We start from the raw sequence: 16,083 nt of genomic DNA, 5'->3' as shown, positions 1-16,083 counted from the left end.
CAACGAATCCAACATGTCCGCGATCATCTCAATCAACGGTTAATCAAAATGTGCGGTTATTCTTCTGACCGTTTCAGTTCCGGAATCCATGGCTGAAGCTGAAGTTAGATAGATGGGCAATGACCGGATTAGTGAAGTGCCCGGGATACGGACATTGGCATAGGCGGAGATAGACATGGAAATCTGGGGGGCACGGTTATTATTGCTGGGGGGGGGGGGTGGTCACGATGATGATGATGTCAATTTATATGTACATTTATACATTAGATCAGTCGACTCCACCTTTGACGCTGTGGTATCTCCGCCCATGGCCGTAATAGGTATTACGTGTGCGGCTATAAACATGGGGAGTTCACTTTCTAAGTACTCAGCAGTCTACATTAGATGGAAATTTACAGGAGGTCCTTGATGATGTCGAGGACTGGTGTGCAGTCTCGGCAGTTGTACTCAATCATAGAAAATGCTAATTTACATACTTTACTATAACAAGGAAACACTCCTAAGCTAAACTCATAGCGACGAAAATTTTACACTTATTAGATGACTCGAAATATGTACTGTGAAAAAAGTAGCTGCGGAATTGCATTAGGAGAGGAGTAAATTAATGTTGAAAATTGTTTCTCTTGGGATGCAAAACCCGTACAGTTGGCATCAATTGGCAAATTTGCATTTTCTTGAAAAATCAACGAAAACATCTAATGCGTGTTTATACTATCAAAACGTGCTTTACGCTGTATTTAGAGGAGTTAATATTTGAAAAATAGCTTCTTAAGGACCGTATTCACCGACATGGTTTAAACCTGTAGTTACAATTTTTTGGATAAGAGATCAACATAGATTGGTTAAAAACCTGAATTTAACCAATCCGTGTCGTTCTCTTATCAAAAAATTGTGACTTAGCTGAAATAGCTTAAACCATGTCGGTGAATACCGCCCTAAAAGTATGACTCGAAAACCAGAATATGCAGATTAGATGCACCAGTACTATCTTGCATAGTTTACAACAGATATAATCGATTACAATTGATTCAGGTCGAATGAAAGGGTTAATTTCTTTATAAATTGAAAGTGTTGCAAATATGAGGCTCATTGAAGAAATGCATAAAGCAAAAGCGTATTTTACACCGGCTACAGCGAGCGAATATTTTGGATGGTTTCAGCAATCAAGTGTGTTTTTTGCAATAAATAATGAGATCAACAGGATTCTCGAAATACCCAGGATGCGTTTTTGCGCATGAGCATGCATGCCATGAATATTTCCCACATGTTGACGTAGTGTGGTGAAGAAAACTGGTTGATTGTACTTTAAAAATATTGAATCGATGAAACAAATCGATTTGTTCAATCATAACTAAATCTGAAAATTTTTCGAACGAAATTTTTCCACACTCGAAAACCGTACCTATCAAGCGAATGTATTAGATGAGTGGTTTTAGGTGGCATCACAAACACATGAACGATTTTACCCGGTGGCGTATAACACTATCAATCAAATCATTGTTTTTTTTTTGAAGGGTTACCAAGAATCCACTTTTAAAAGTACGGTTTCATCAAGGGGGTGTTTTTTTTAAAATACACTTCCGATAAATATACAGTTCTTTTTTTGATCCCGTTTTCTCCGATTCCGAAGCGACGATATGAATATTGGTCAGCTTGAATTTTCCTAATGGTTAATTGTCCTATCGGTGGATTGTGTAATGGTGAATTGCTGTCAGTGAATTTTCCGGCGTGAATTGTTGTCGGTGAATTTTCCTAGCGGTAAATTGTTTAGCGATGAATTTTCCTAGCGGGGAATTTTCTTATCTGCGGTAAATTGTTAGCGATGAACTTTCCTAGCCGGGAATTTTCTTATCTGTGGATTGCGTGGTGGTGTTGTCAGTGAATTTTCGGGAGTGAATTGTTGTCGGTGATTTTTCCGGCGTGAATTGTTGTCGGTGATTTTTCCGGCGTGAATTGTTGTCGGTGATTTTTCCGGCGTGAATTGTTGTCGGTGATTTTTCCGGCGTGAATTGCTGTCGATGAATTTTCCTTAAATCATCCCTTGCCTAGCTGAATATGCCTACATACCAATTCGCACACTCACTCTCAAAAATCATAGTGCGTACTTAATTTCACGAGGTCCCCTTATGTGCATTTGAGGGCCAACGGCTGTCGACATACGTCGGCTCATGCAAGAATTAAAAAAAAATATCCAGAGTATGGTAACGCTCGTGTTAGAACACAGGGGGAAGGGGGAAGTTTCAGCCTTGTAAATACTATCAAAATGAATTTTCTGCTAAAAACGTTCGGAGTGGCCTACGTATAAAAGCTTTTTTTTCAGGTTTTTAAATCGTCACCCATATCGCGTGTCCTTCTATGTTTAGATTAAGAGAGAGAGAGAGGGGGTGTCCCTCCTCTCTCCAGTCTTGATGTTGCATTACTTGCCGTGTTACCATCAAGGCACCACAATTCGGGTGCAGATGCCACCAAGTTTATATAAAATTCTACATTAATTAATGGTAGAGAGGAATCAAATTAAGAAAAGGGGGGAAGAGGTCGCGGTCGTGGCACGAAATAAAAATATCGTCGTCGTCCGAAGAAGTGAAAAGATGGATGGATGACTGACTGACTGACTCTACTTGTGCAATTATAAACACCAGCAGCTATAAATAAGAGAGGAAAAACCGCAGCAAAGAAATCCGAGTGTACACTATATATTATGGTTAACGCCATCTTTTTCATTTTATTTTATTTTTCAAATGGGAAATGAATGAGATAAGGGAAAAAATACTGGGCTGATTCACCGTTTTGCGTGAAGAATCACCCTCAAAATTACGCTTTGATTGAGACCGCGTAAGAGTTGAGTCAAAAAAATGCACCTTGTTACACCCTTTACAAAAAAAAGTGCCTTTCTGGTACCTGATGTTCATAAAATATCTACATCAGGGACATCATTCCCTCCTAGAGACACAGGTGTAACTAAGAGGTAATGGACAGATAAACTCATTTCATTCCATACCGTGCACCGCCCAAGCTCTACCAACAATATCAATTTTAGCTATTGCCCCGGATGAGGGGCTGTTCTGTGTCGGGTGCTTTATTATGCATATATAAATTACAGTCATGTATAAATAATTTTTCATATACCTCCTTGGCAGAAACTAAGAATAGAATGGAGCAAAAACGATACCGATAAAGCCATCCATTCAATATACACCGATGGCTCAAAAATAGCTGATAAAGTCGGTTATGCAGTAGTTCACTATAATAGCAATTATATAGTCTATGAAAACATGATTCGACTGAACGATGGCAGTACAGTGTATAAAGCCGAAATGGCAGCAGTAAAGGACGCTATAGACCCCATTCGCAATAATAAATTAGAAGGTGCCCACGTCTATAGTGACAGCCAATCATTACTACAGACATTAAGGAAAATCAATAACAAAGATGAAAATATACACAACCTGAAAATTTTAGCTGAAAAGAACAAAATATTCTTCCATTGGCTCATAATCGGAACGAAAGAAACGAGTATGCAGATCGAAAAGCTAAGAAGGCAACAGAGAAGACTGAAATAGATGCAATAGTTAAAATCTCATCGATGCAATTAAAAAGACATGATGAAGAAATCCATAATGGAAAACTGGCAGCAACGTTGGAACTGTTCATCAAATGGAATATTTCCAAAAGCGTCACTGAACATTGTGCAGGGTGATTTCTACTTCAGTCAAGTTCTAAACCAAACGTGGCGCATTCGGTGTATACCAGAAAAAAGATTTCATAAAAGATCTCTCAAATGCATCTTTTGTGAGAAAGAGACAAGTCATGTTAAACACCTAATGTATAAATGCGGAGCTTGGACGATAAACAGAGAGGATATCAATTTCAAGATTGAAAGCATCACCATTCTGGCACTAATAAAAAACAAAAATCTCTTATAAAGCAAATAATGCAAAAAAGTGAACACTATACGCATAATTCATATAGCTATACACATGGTTCATTGGTAGTAGTGTGCTAACAATATGCTAATGGAATAATATGCTGACAATATGCTAGCGCAATAATATGCTAGTGCAATAATATGCTAGCACAACAATATGCTAGTACAACAATGTGCTAGTACAGCAATATGCTGACAATGTGCTAGTGCAATAATATGCTGACAATATACTAGTGTAATAATATGCTGACGATATGCTAGTGTAATAATATGCTGACAATATGCTAATATAATGTATGCTGACAATATGCTAATATAATGTATGCTGACAATATGCTAATATAATGTATGCTGACAATATGCTAATATAATGTATGCTGACAATATGCTAGTGTAATACTTTGCTGACAATATGCTAGTACAACAATACGCAAGTGCAATAATATGCTGACAATATGCTAGTACAACAATATGCTAGCACAACAATATGCTAGCACAACAATATGCTAGTACAACAATGTGCTAGTACAGCAATATGCTGACAATGTGCTAGTGCAATAATATGCTGACAATATACTAGTGTAATAATATGCTGACGATATGCTAGTGTAATAATATGCTGACAATATGCTAATATAATGTATGCTGACAATATGCTAATATAATGTATGCTGACAATATGCTAATATAATGTATGCTGACAATATGCTAATATAATGTATGCTGACAATATGCTAATATAATGTATGCTGACAATATGCTAATATAATGTATGCTGACAATATGCTAGTGTAATACTTTGCTGACAATATGCTAGTACAACAATACGCAAGTGCAATAATATGCTGACAATATGCTAGTGCAATAATATGCTAGCACAACAATATGCTAGTACAACAATGTGCTAGTACAGCAATATGCTGACAATATACTAGTGTAATAATATGCTGACGATATGCTAGTGTAATAATATGCTGACAATATGCTAATATAATGTATGCTGACAATATGCTAATATAATGTATGCTGACAATATGCTAATATAATGTATGCTGACAATATGCTAATATAATGTATGCTGACAATATGCTAGTGTAATACTTTGCTGACAATATGCTAGTACAACAATACGCAAGTGCAATAATATGCTGACAATATGCTAGTACAACAATATGCTAGCACAACAATATGCTAGTACAACAATGTGCTAGTACAGCAATATGCTGACAATGTGCTAGTGCAATAATATGCTGACAATATACTAGTGTAATAATATGCTGACGATATGCTAATATAATGTATGCTGACGATATGCTAATATAATGTATGCTGACAATATGCTAATATAATGTATGCTGACAATATGCTAATATAATGTATGCTGACAATATGCTAATATAATGTATGCTGACAATATGCTAGTGTAATACTTTGCTGACAATATGCTAGTACAACAATACGCAAGTGCAATAATATGCTGACAATATGCTAGTACAACAATATGCTAGCACAACAATATGCTAGTACAACAATGTGCTAGTACAGCAATATGCTGACAATGTGCTAGTGCAATAATATGCTGACAATATACTAGTGTAATAATATGCTGACGATATGCTAATATAATGTATGCTGACGATATGCTAATATAATGTATGCTGACAATATGCTAATATAATGTATGCTGACAATATGCTAATATAATGTATGCTGACAATATGCTAATATAATGTATGCTGACAATATGCTAATATAATGTATGCTGACAATATGCTAGTGTAATACTTTGCTGACAATATGCTAGTACAACAATACGCAAGTGCAATAATATGCTGACAATATGCTAGTACAACAATATGCTAGTGCAATAATATACTGACAATATGCTAGTGCAATAACACGCTGACAATGTGCTAGTGCAATAATATGTTGACAATGTGCTAGTGCAATAATATGCTGACAATATGCTAGTATAATAATAAGCTGACAATATGCTAACATAATGTATGTTAATCTTTTCCTTTAATGTGAATAAATATTGTAAGCTCGAGGGGCAGCTAATTGCTGCTCGTAGGAGATGTTAATGGTGCTCCCTGGGGTAGGATGTTTATATACATGTTTTTTTTTGTTTGTTTTTTTTACATTGAGAAAATAAATGCTCCCTCCGGAGAACCCCCGTATAGCCTCCCTCCGGAGAACCCCCGTATAGCGAATCATATTCGCCGGGCCGGGGTAAGTTACTCATATATAAATTACAGTGTATTACATGCATAGGCGGAGATAGACTTGGAAGTCTGGGGGGGGGGCAAGATGATGATGATGATGTCGATTCATCTATACATATATGCATTCGATTTGTCGACTTCACCTTTGATGCTGGGGGGGGGGGGCAATGCCCCAACCCCCGTATCTTCGCCCATGATTACGTGCACGACAGCACGACAGTAAAACACATTTGAAAAAAACACTACAAAATAGCAAAACTTTACACTAGCAATTAAAGGAAAAACCACAAATAGCAAGGAAAAGGGTTTCGAGTCTATGGCTTTGCAGCTAAAGTGAGTCCTTTGTTGTTTACCATGGCAAGTCCTAGACCACGTGTGCGCTTCTCGGCTTGGTGGCTAGGGTGAGCCCTTCGCGTCGCTCGGGAAAACCCAGGTGCTGTGCTACATCGCCCTTCTCGGCGTAGTGGCTATAGTGAGCCCTCTACCGTGGCCAGGCCAGCTCCTGAACAACGTCTACTCCTCTCGGCTTGGTGGGCCAGATATGCTGTATTTCTGCAGATCTTGTACGTACCATGTGACCTGTATTTTACGGGTCATTCCCGTAATTTTGGAGTCCCAATTTCTTTGTATAATGTTCCGTTTCCCCCCCCCCCCGTTTCAACGAGGCTTAGTTGAATTTTCGAAATCGAGAACTGAGATTATTTTCATGCTGATAAATCATATTATGATAACTATGACTCGGTCATAATCAATAATATAGTCATCTAAATATATTCATCTCACATATTTGTCAAACATTTACTTTTTTCGAACAAATTTAAATTGCATTCTTGCTCATTGCATCTTTTGCAGCAGCTATCATTTTCCGTCATTGGTCATTTTTTCAGGACTTTGAGTGACAGTTTTGAACTTTTCAAGCCTTTGGCTTTTTTTTTTTTGCTGCAAATTCGGTCACTCCCGTCCTTTTTGAATTTTCTCCTCGACAATGATGTAAGTGTTCTTACACTGCACACACATGCAGTAAATTCCACAGAAATGCTTTCTTTAGCAACCATGATACAAATGTGTAACAAACGTATTTCGATTTATTTTCAGGGTCCTAACATTTAGCAAAAACCCTCGGTACGGCCATTGGTCCTCACATACTTATTTATTTATTCACGTCTCAACAGGCAAGGATTGTCCAATTACAGAGGTGGACAAGAGAAGAGAAATACAAAAACACGAATACAACAAACTACAGAAAACAAAAACGAGTGGAACAATAGAAATACATACAAAAAAGCATAATGACATGAATATTCAATACTCACATATGACTTTTAAGAAATTATCTTATAGTTGAATTGAACATATCGAGTTTCACTTCGCACTGATTGTATATATATATTGCACATCTAAAAAATAGGGGACCGTCGTAAAATGTTTGTTCGGGGTTTAGGGAGGTGAAAAGTTCGCCGAACAGGCCTGTTTCCAATTGGCACAGAAAAATCAACAATTTGGAGAAGGTAACAGTCATCAATTATATTATTGACAATTTTATACAAAAAGCGAAGATAACTTCTTCTTCTTCGGCATTCCAATGATTGGAAATGGAAAAACGTCGCAGTTCAGTTGTACTTACGTCATTGATGTAGACGTGAAATTGCCTGTAAAACATGTAACGTAAAAATCTGTTCTGGACACTTTCTAGAATCAGTGAGTCTAGATTGTTGTGAGGACTCCATGTAATATTGCAGTACCCTAGTTTCGGGAGAACGTAAGTCCTGAACAGTGTCGCGATTGTTGCGATTGATTTGAAATTATTGCTGCTCTTCACAACAAATCCTAGCAGTTTTAAGCATTTATTGGTGAGATCATACATATGATCGGTAAATGCAAGCTTGGAGTTAAAGAAAACACCAAGGTGTTTGATTAGGGAAACACGACTGATCGAGACAGCATCAATGGTGTAGTCAAATTCGGTCGATGACAGTTTTCTTGTATAGCTGATGACGTGGCATTTACGAACATTGAGCTGGAAGAAATTAGCCCCACACCAATCATGGAGATACTGCAGGTCTCTTTGTAGAGCCATGCGATCTTCCAGAATCCCAACTTCGCGATAAATATTCACGTCATCAGCATACATCAGACACTTTGATGCACTGAAGCACCGAGGAAGGTCATTCACGAATATTAAGAAAAGCAATGGTCCAAGATTCGAGCCCTGGGGAACACCTGATCCATTGACATACTTTGTTGTAATCGCTTAATGAAATACAACTTGGGATGTTCTCAAATTTAAGTAGCTGGTGAACTGCAACTGGGTTGTCCTAGAAAACGAGAAACCCTCACTTTGAGCGAAATAGTATATCTGCTGATGATATTCGCGCAAGAAGAGAAAAAAGTCTTAGTTGGCATAAAACGCAAAAATATATTTTTCCCAACAAATTGTACATTATATGGCCCTATTATATAGGAAGATAGGTGCATGAAGTGACCTAGATGGATAAAAATTCTGTGATCGATACTAAAATTGTAGAAAATATGAATGCACATTTCTCTGCTGCACAAAAATATCGGGAAAAAACACCGATCACAAAAGTATGTAACTTCTGCTGCCATCTATCAAATGAAAGGTGAACTATCTGTTATAATTTTTTTAGTAGTTATTTGTTGGGTTCGACCGGTATGCAGCATGAAAACGTAAAGAAAATATGTTATGATACCACATGTTACTTATTTTATTCCGCATACCGGTGCGAATTTCGTTTACCAAAATACCGGTTGATACATTTTTATATTTAATTTTTCATAATTTTTGTACATATCAAACATATAATTTTGACGCATAGAATTTACCCCTGTTATGTAACATAGAAATAAAATATATATATCTTATTTATTCGTTGGTGTCTTCTAAATATTCTTGGGCAAAGTGGATCAACTCTTCTATATATATATCTTACAGTAAAACTACAATAAGTTGTCGTTTTTTTCTTCGGTCCTGTCCAGTTTTCATGGGTAATAATAAATAATGTTATTTAACCCTCGTTTACTCGTCACTAATTTCGGTTAACTCGTCGCTACGGAACAGTTTATGAGAGAGAGCAATATTGTTTTTATGACTCCCTTTAAAGAAAAAACTTGATAAAACAATATTGCCATATGGATGATGGTTTTTTTGCTCGGCCAAGATACATGAAATCAATAAGCTATCTGGCTATTATTTTGCCGAGGTGATCTTCGGAAAATAAATTCTGCATGTGCAAAAGACACTATAATAACCCTCTGTTCAAGATGTTCCAGATTTTAACAGTTTTTGGATTTCACCATTTGCGTTACGTCCCGGTTTTTCAATCGCATGATCTGGCCACCCTATCTTAGAACGCGTCTGCCAAAATCCAGTCCTGTGCCAAAAAAAAATGACTGTGATTTTCTTCAAGGTGATTCAGAAAAAGATGGGAAAACTTTGAAAAGAGGTGGTACTACACACAAAAACAAACAATTTTCATCAAAGAATGTATGCTCTAACATGAATGCTCCTCGACACAGCCGCTCTTCAAACGTTAAAACGGCATTCCTGTTGAAATTTATCGGGAGGAAAAAGAACACCATGCATGCAAATGCAACCTTAACGTATATTCATGCTGTCCCTGTGGTACTTCCGTTTTCAGCTCCGTAAGTGAAATGTCTGTGCTTTTTCAGTATCACTGAAGTGCGCAATTATCCCGTACGTTACAATTGTTGGAACGGTTGCAAGCTGGATTAACTTCACAGGGCTGGCGTCCACGCCTTCTATTCATTCTCACGATAAATTTCAACAGGAATGCCGTTTTAACGTTTTCGGAGCGGCCGTTTCATGTTAGACCATGCATTATTTGATGACAATTGTTTGTATCGGTGTGTACTATCGCCTCTCAAAGTCCCCCCTTCCCCCCCCCCCCCATCTTCTCTGAATCACCCTGTATAAGCGATTCTAATTGTAAACGTGGTGACTTCCTTTCCGACGCCAACAGCGCGGAAAATCATAATTGGCGGTATGATTAATTTTCGATTTTGATTGCTGGTGACGACATTCTTTTTGATTTTTTTTCAAAATTTCGATTTAAAAAAGAAAAAATATCACTTTCGTTTAAGTGAGAAAAAAAATAATGCAAAATTTAATGTTAATTTAATTTTAATGTGCGTTTAACCGACTGACGGTTTGAGGGTGTTGAGAAAATCTACTTGAAAAAGGTTCAGGTAATTGTCACAAAACTGCTTCGAAAAAAATCCAACCATTTTTCCTTCCCCCCGTACAAACAGCGGGATATCGGATTTAGTGTTGTGTGGTTTAAAATTTTTGTTCCGCCCACTGTTGAATGCTTCTTTGTAGGAGAGGAAAAGAAAAGGTGTGCTCTCTCGTAAAAGGATTCAAACTAAGTACAATACTTGGCTTTTTGTGGGCTCGTCTTTTTTTCCCATTCCTCTGCCAACGTATTTTTTACTTTTCAAGTGAAGATCTGGGCAAAATGGAAGTGATTACACACGAGCGCTGATTTGAACAACTACCAAATTATTTTACTCAAAAATTTCAACAAACTTACCGTATTCCCACGCATTGGCCGAGGGGCACCAGCTTTTTGTATGTTGTGGTCTTGGCTACTTTCGGCATGCCGGAAAAAGTGAGGTTATAATAGGATCACAGCATGCATTCAGCTGAATCAGTGGACTTTCCAAATAAAGTTGATATATATATATATTTTTTTTTTCTAAATCACTCTTCCTCGTTTTCTTTAAATATTAATTTGTCTCGTTCTTCCTCAGGAATAAATTGAATCTATGCATTATCTTGTGTTCATAAAACTTTGAAAAGAAAGTATTTTACTCACATAGTTCCTGAATTTTATTACTCCATGCCATCTGATATGAATTCAACTGTCAGCCTTCATTCATATACAGGGCCGCAATTAGGGGGAGCAGACGGGTCTCTATCCCGGGCGCTGAACCCGAGGGGGTGCAAATTTCATTCTGAAACCTCTCCCTTACCATTACAAGAGGGCGTAAAAATGCGCGCTTGCCCCGGGTGACCAAGCATCTAGTTGCGGCCCTGTTCATACGCATGTATAGAAGACTAATCAAATTTTACCTTCTTTCAATTACAGTACCGACATTGAACAATATTTCAGATTCTCTCTGAAATATTTCATTTCCTTCTTCCTCCCATTCAGTTATTCATTCTAATATTAAGTATTCAACTGTTTGTTTTCACTAACATCCAGTAAGAGCCATCATTGTTGGCTCCGCGGATATGTATAATCTATTTTCCTGATAAGAAATTAATAAAAAATAAAGATATTCAAGAATTTTCCAGAATCCGTGAATCGAATTTATCGGCATTCCGGAAAATACGGATATTTTCAGCATGCTGGTATGCCCCACTATTTCCCGGCATGCCAGCTAATGTGGGAGAGTACGATAATTGTTTTGCTAAGAAATTAGTTTTTCTCACTAATTGAATTCAATTGCTGTGGCCCGTTTGATCGTTAAATTTCTTCCTAAAAACATTATTGTGCAAATAAATGTTATGTTAGGTTGTTTGACCTCAAGACCTGTAAGACCTTTCTATTATGTGGACAATGGTGCTATTGGAAGAGCCGTAGCCAGAAATTTCTTGTGGGTTGGGGGAAGGGAACTGACAGTGCAGTACTTAGTCAAGATTCCACAATATATAACTAAAATTCTGGCATTTAGGGGGATGACTGGCAGTGGGGGTGGAGCCGGGGGTGCAGTGAGTGCTCGAGTACCTTCAGTATTCTGTACCACTGATCTGAGCACCCCCAAAATTCATTCAGGGATCAATAGTTTCCATGTAAAGCTCAAGTCAAGCACCCACGGTTTCGTAACTCTTCCGACGTATCTAATGGCTGGGCCACCAGATCACTATCTTAGATGGAAAAAAAAAAGTCAGTCAACCATTTGGATGTTTCGTTTGTACAATGAGCACACTTTTTATAAGAAGTGTGAGTAAATGACCACAAAAGATACAATAAAAAAATTGTATTTTATTTTTAAATTTAAATGTACTTTTTTTTCGTTCAATGTTGAGGCATTGTGCTTGATGAGCACGTACAAGCTCATTCATGTCCTGTCACATAAGTGTGAGGAATTGATGGATGAGCTGCACATTTTTTTTTTTTTTTTGTACGTAATGCTTAATCATAAGCCGTGGCTCAGCTTTTACAGCACAATATTTTACTGGATTTTCACCCGTGGCCACTTAGTATATTCTAGAGCTACTGTGTCGTCGCGTGGACATCATTCTGGGCTCTCATCACGAGCATCCAGGTTTGTACCTCACTGGCGGCAGAGTGGTGGTCTACCGAAGTTTGTTTTCTGTGGTTTTTCAACTTAATGAACGTTACAGCAGCGGTTCTCATCCTTTTTTTTACTCGGGAGCCCTTTTCAGTATATAATTTCTATGGCGAAGCCCTGTTTCACTCGAGGAGCACTTTTTGCATATAATTTTTATGGTAGAACCTTGTAGGCCTCTTATTTTTTATTTATCCATCAAAGTTACTGATTTGTTTTATTTTCCTCGAGTCGCCGCGGAGCCCCTGGGAAGTGGAGCACCGGTTGAGAACCGCTTACAGGTTTATCCTGCTTGAAAGTTCGAATTTACTCATGACCGGTCAACAATGTGATAACATGCTTATATTTATTTCCACTTCCGTTTTTTTTTTAATTCTTACTATAACCGATAAAATTAAAAAAAAAAAAAAAAAGCCACACACGAGTGCCCTTGCCTTATTTATTTTTTAGAACATTGCTCAACGAAGTGATGAACAATGATATAAAAATGTATATATTTGCATAAGCACTGGTACTATCTGAAAATTATCAACTGAGCAATGAAATGTTGCAGAGATTGAATACATGCGTGGATTTAGGTATTGCAAATAAGCCGCATTCTTGATTTCACTGAACATTAGCATGGCATAGTTTGCGCAAAGCTAACTTACCACAAATGTGATGCGCATACGTTCCCATATGCTTTCTCTGTGTACGTTCGCCCAACTCTGGTTCACAAGTATGGGCTGATCCAGGCATAGTCCGGGGGGTATAATGTCTTCATGGGGCCTACGTGATAAAATTCTGGCACACAATAATTTCCGAAAGTATGTAAATATGTAAGCTGTTACTTCCATCGAAATATTGAACCCCCCCCCCCCTTCCCGAAAATCACTTTGCACGCGGGAGGGGGTGGGTTGGCGCGATCTTGGCATCACTGCCCAGCATATAACCTTCACAAGAGGGAAGCTCGCTGGATTCTAGAGACATGACACTCTTGACAGACACTATGACAGTCTTTGTTTATAAAATTTTCGCTTTCACTATAAATTTTTTCAAAAAGAAAATAGTTTGTATACTTTGAAATGGTTTAGTCTGCTGGTTGAGGTTAGGGGGCCCAAGCAAAGGCCAAGAAACAAGAAGTGAGAAGAAAACATGGTCCAAAGAGGGTTATAGGGGGTAGGGTAAAGGAGTTAAGAAACACTGGTATCAATTATGCTCTGCGTAAATAAACATGATACTGTATTTGGTTTTCTGATGTAGGGCTTTCCAATCACATCGGATAATTGAGGTTCTGCCGTATCGTACTTGAGTAGTGATAAAGAGGTAAAGATAAACAAATGAAAAATAAAATTAAAAAATTTCGCCTATACTGTAAAAAAATTTCACTGGAAAGCCAGGATGTCACAATTCGGGGGGGGGGGGAATCCTGTTTATCTCTATGCATTCAATGTTTCGCAGTCAATGAGTTTTAATACGATGTAATTTTTTCATGCCAAAATAAAAGTGAATGCCAGTACATATCCTACAATCAAGCGATAAGAATTTCTATAATAAGATAAAGACGTGCCTTTTAGGTGGGGCATTTCTTGCTGAAGAGCAGCCTTTTTTATACTTTCTGAAAATTCCTCTTCGTTTACAAAAGGATTAAGGCTTCTTTGAACTGACTATTCGAGAGCTGCTTGTCGAACGTCTATCTGCTAAGTTAATTGAAAACTGTCCCCTCCCGCCGAAGAGGCAGAAGCCATTTTGTCGTTTTCAACGCCCAGCGCTGTTGCGAGTACAATGGTCATTTTGTGGAGAAAAGAGAGGGGCGTATGCTAAGCCAGCTTAGTGATTCTTTATGGGGGGAAAGCAAGGCAGTATATTTACGGCCAGGACCATTTGGAAGTCGAAAAGTTCACACGTAAAAATACGGCCTAGACCGTTTGGAAGGCATCAACTTCACACGTACATATACGTGCAGGACCGTCAGTCGGTTAAGTGACATATCTGAAGTATGTTGATAAAACTTCCAGATATTTCTCGATGTGTTTCGTCTCGACAACCGCTCGCTCTAATAATTTTTATGCAAAGAAATCAATTTGTTTTGAAATTTTTTCAAGTAAATCCAGCGATAATATTTTTTAGGCATGTAAAATACTGATTCAGGCATCTATTTTTTTTTTCGAAGATTTGTCCAACCCTAGAGCAGGCTTACTAGGCTCATCATCCATAGACCATGGGAGTGATTTTAAGGGTTAAGATACGTCTTGTCATGTGACATCGGCACCTCGTAAGCATAGCTCTGAACTTCAACTAACGAACTGGTGCATGTTGGAATGCGCAGTGTATGCGCAGTGTGCACGTATCGTGAAGTACTTTTCTGAGCAATACGTGTTCTGTGCTGAAGGAGTGCTGCCATCTGTCTTCCGAATTCGGCAGCAAACAACAATTTTAAATGTTGTGGGCCTAGCTGTGCTATCTGTGGAAAGACTTTTTTTTTTAATGATAGTGGCACTGCATTTTTTCGTATTTTATCAGATGAATGTTCTTAATGAATAGCGGCCTTCTCTCATTGTTGTAAACTGAAAGCTTACAAATTGCCCTCAAATGATATGCAACATGACCTGAATTGGAAATGTTTCTATGTTTTGATAGCCACCGAACTTTTAATTCCGAGTCAAAAAATTTATCATCGAAATATACTCATGTTACATATCAGATAAAAGCTATCTTTCTGAGCTACAGGATGACACCAAACTCAAGTCTGTGGCATGTACAGATTTTGAACAACACTCTTACGAAATTCCAGACTCCGTCAAATCGCTTTAGAGAACGGACGGAAATATGCGGCGCGCGTTTAAGCGAGATATCCGAGGTATGTTGATAAAACTTCCAGATATTTCTCGATGTGTTTCGTCTCGACAACCGTTCGCTCTGTTGTAACACCACCATCATTATTATTAGCAGCTTTTTTTTCGTGAGGGATATTCCTTCCGGAAGCCATCCTGAGACAAGAGTCCTCTCTTCAACGGAACGAGACTCCTCGAGACGGCATATTTAAGGTTTTCCCAACCCTTTCACCTACTGTAGAGATAGGGAAAGAGTAATTACTCGTGTGTGTGTGTAGTCAATCCTCTCTATCTCTCTCTTCTTTTTGAGGATAGGCAATGAAATTATCTTCCATGCTGTGCCCTTCCTCTAATTCCAAAATCCATCAAGTCTTACTAGAGACGTCCGTGATGACGTGTAAAGCGTTGATTGGCACGACGTTGGGGGAGGAAGAACCTTGCCCTCCTCTTCCCCCCCCCCCCATATATTCATGCAAAAAAATAATAATAATAGTCAAGCAAGAAGATATTCATTCCTCGGTACGATTCCCTCGACGGTATCCGTAAGGATGCGTGTATGTCGCCTTACGCTGGTGTGTTTCTCTTCTTTAGAGTAGTTGTTACTTTTCTTGGATCTTTGAGAGGAGACTTTTTGACTCTTTTTCCCCCTATGAAAAAAAAAATGTGTGGAGGAGAAGGAGGTCCACGTATCTCTGAAGTCATGAGAAGTGGGCGAAGGTGCAAGAGCCAGTGTGAAAAGGTGGAGCGAAAAGTCACGACGGCAAAGAAAAAAAAGAATATGGCA

General features: G+C 38.2%; 1 protein-coding gene across 6 annotated transcripts in view; it reads right to left on the bottom strand.

Annotated features, from left to right (window-relative positions):
- LOC149068947 (glutamate receptor 2-like) overlaps positions 1-16,083 on the bottom strand; it is a 159,046-nt gene that overhangs the window by 91,052 nt on the left and 51,911 nt on the right. The window lies entirely within an intron of this gene.

This window comes from Pholcus phalangioides, unplaced genomic scaffold (assembly GCF_987345545.1).
Source record: "Pholcus phalangioides strain wild (caught in Gottingen) unplaced genomic scaffold, Ppha-v1.0 ptg000024l_1, whole genome shotgun sequence".
NCBI lineage: Eukaryota > Metazoa > Arthropoda > Arachnida > Araneae > Pholcidae > Pholcus > Pholcus phalangioides.
This window is presented reverse-complemented; position numbering and strand designations above follow the sequence as displayed.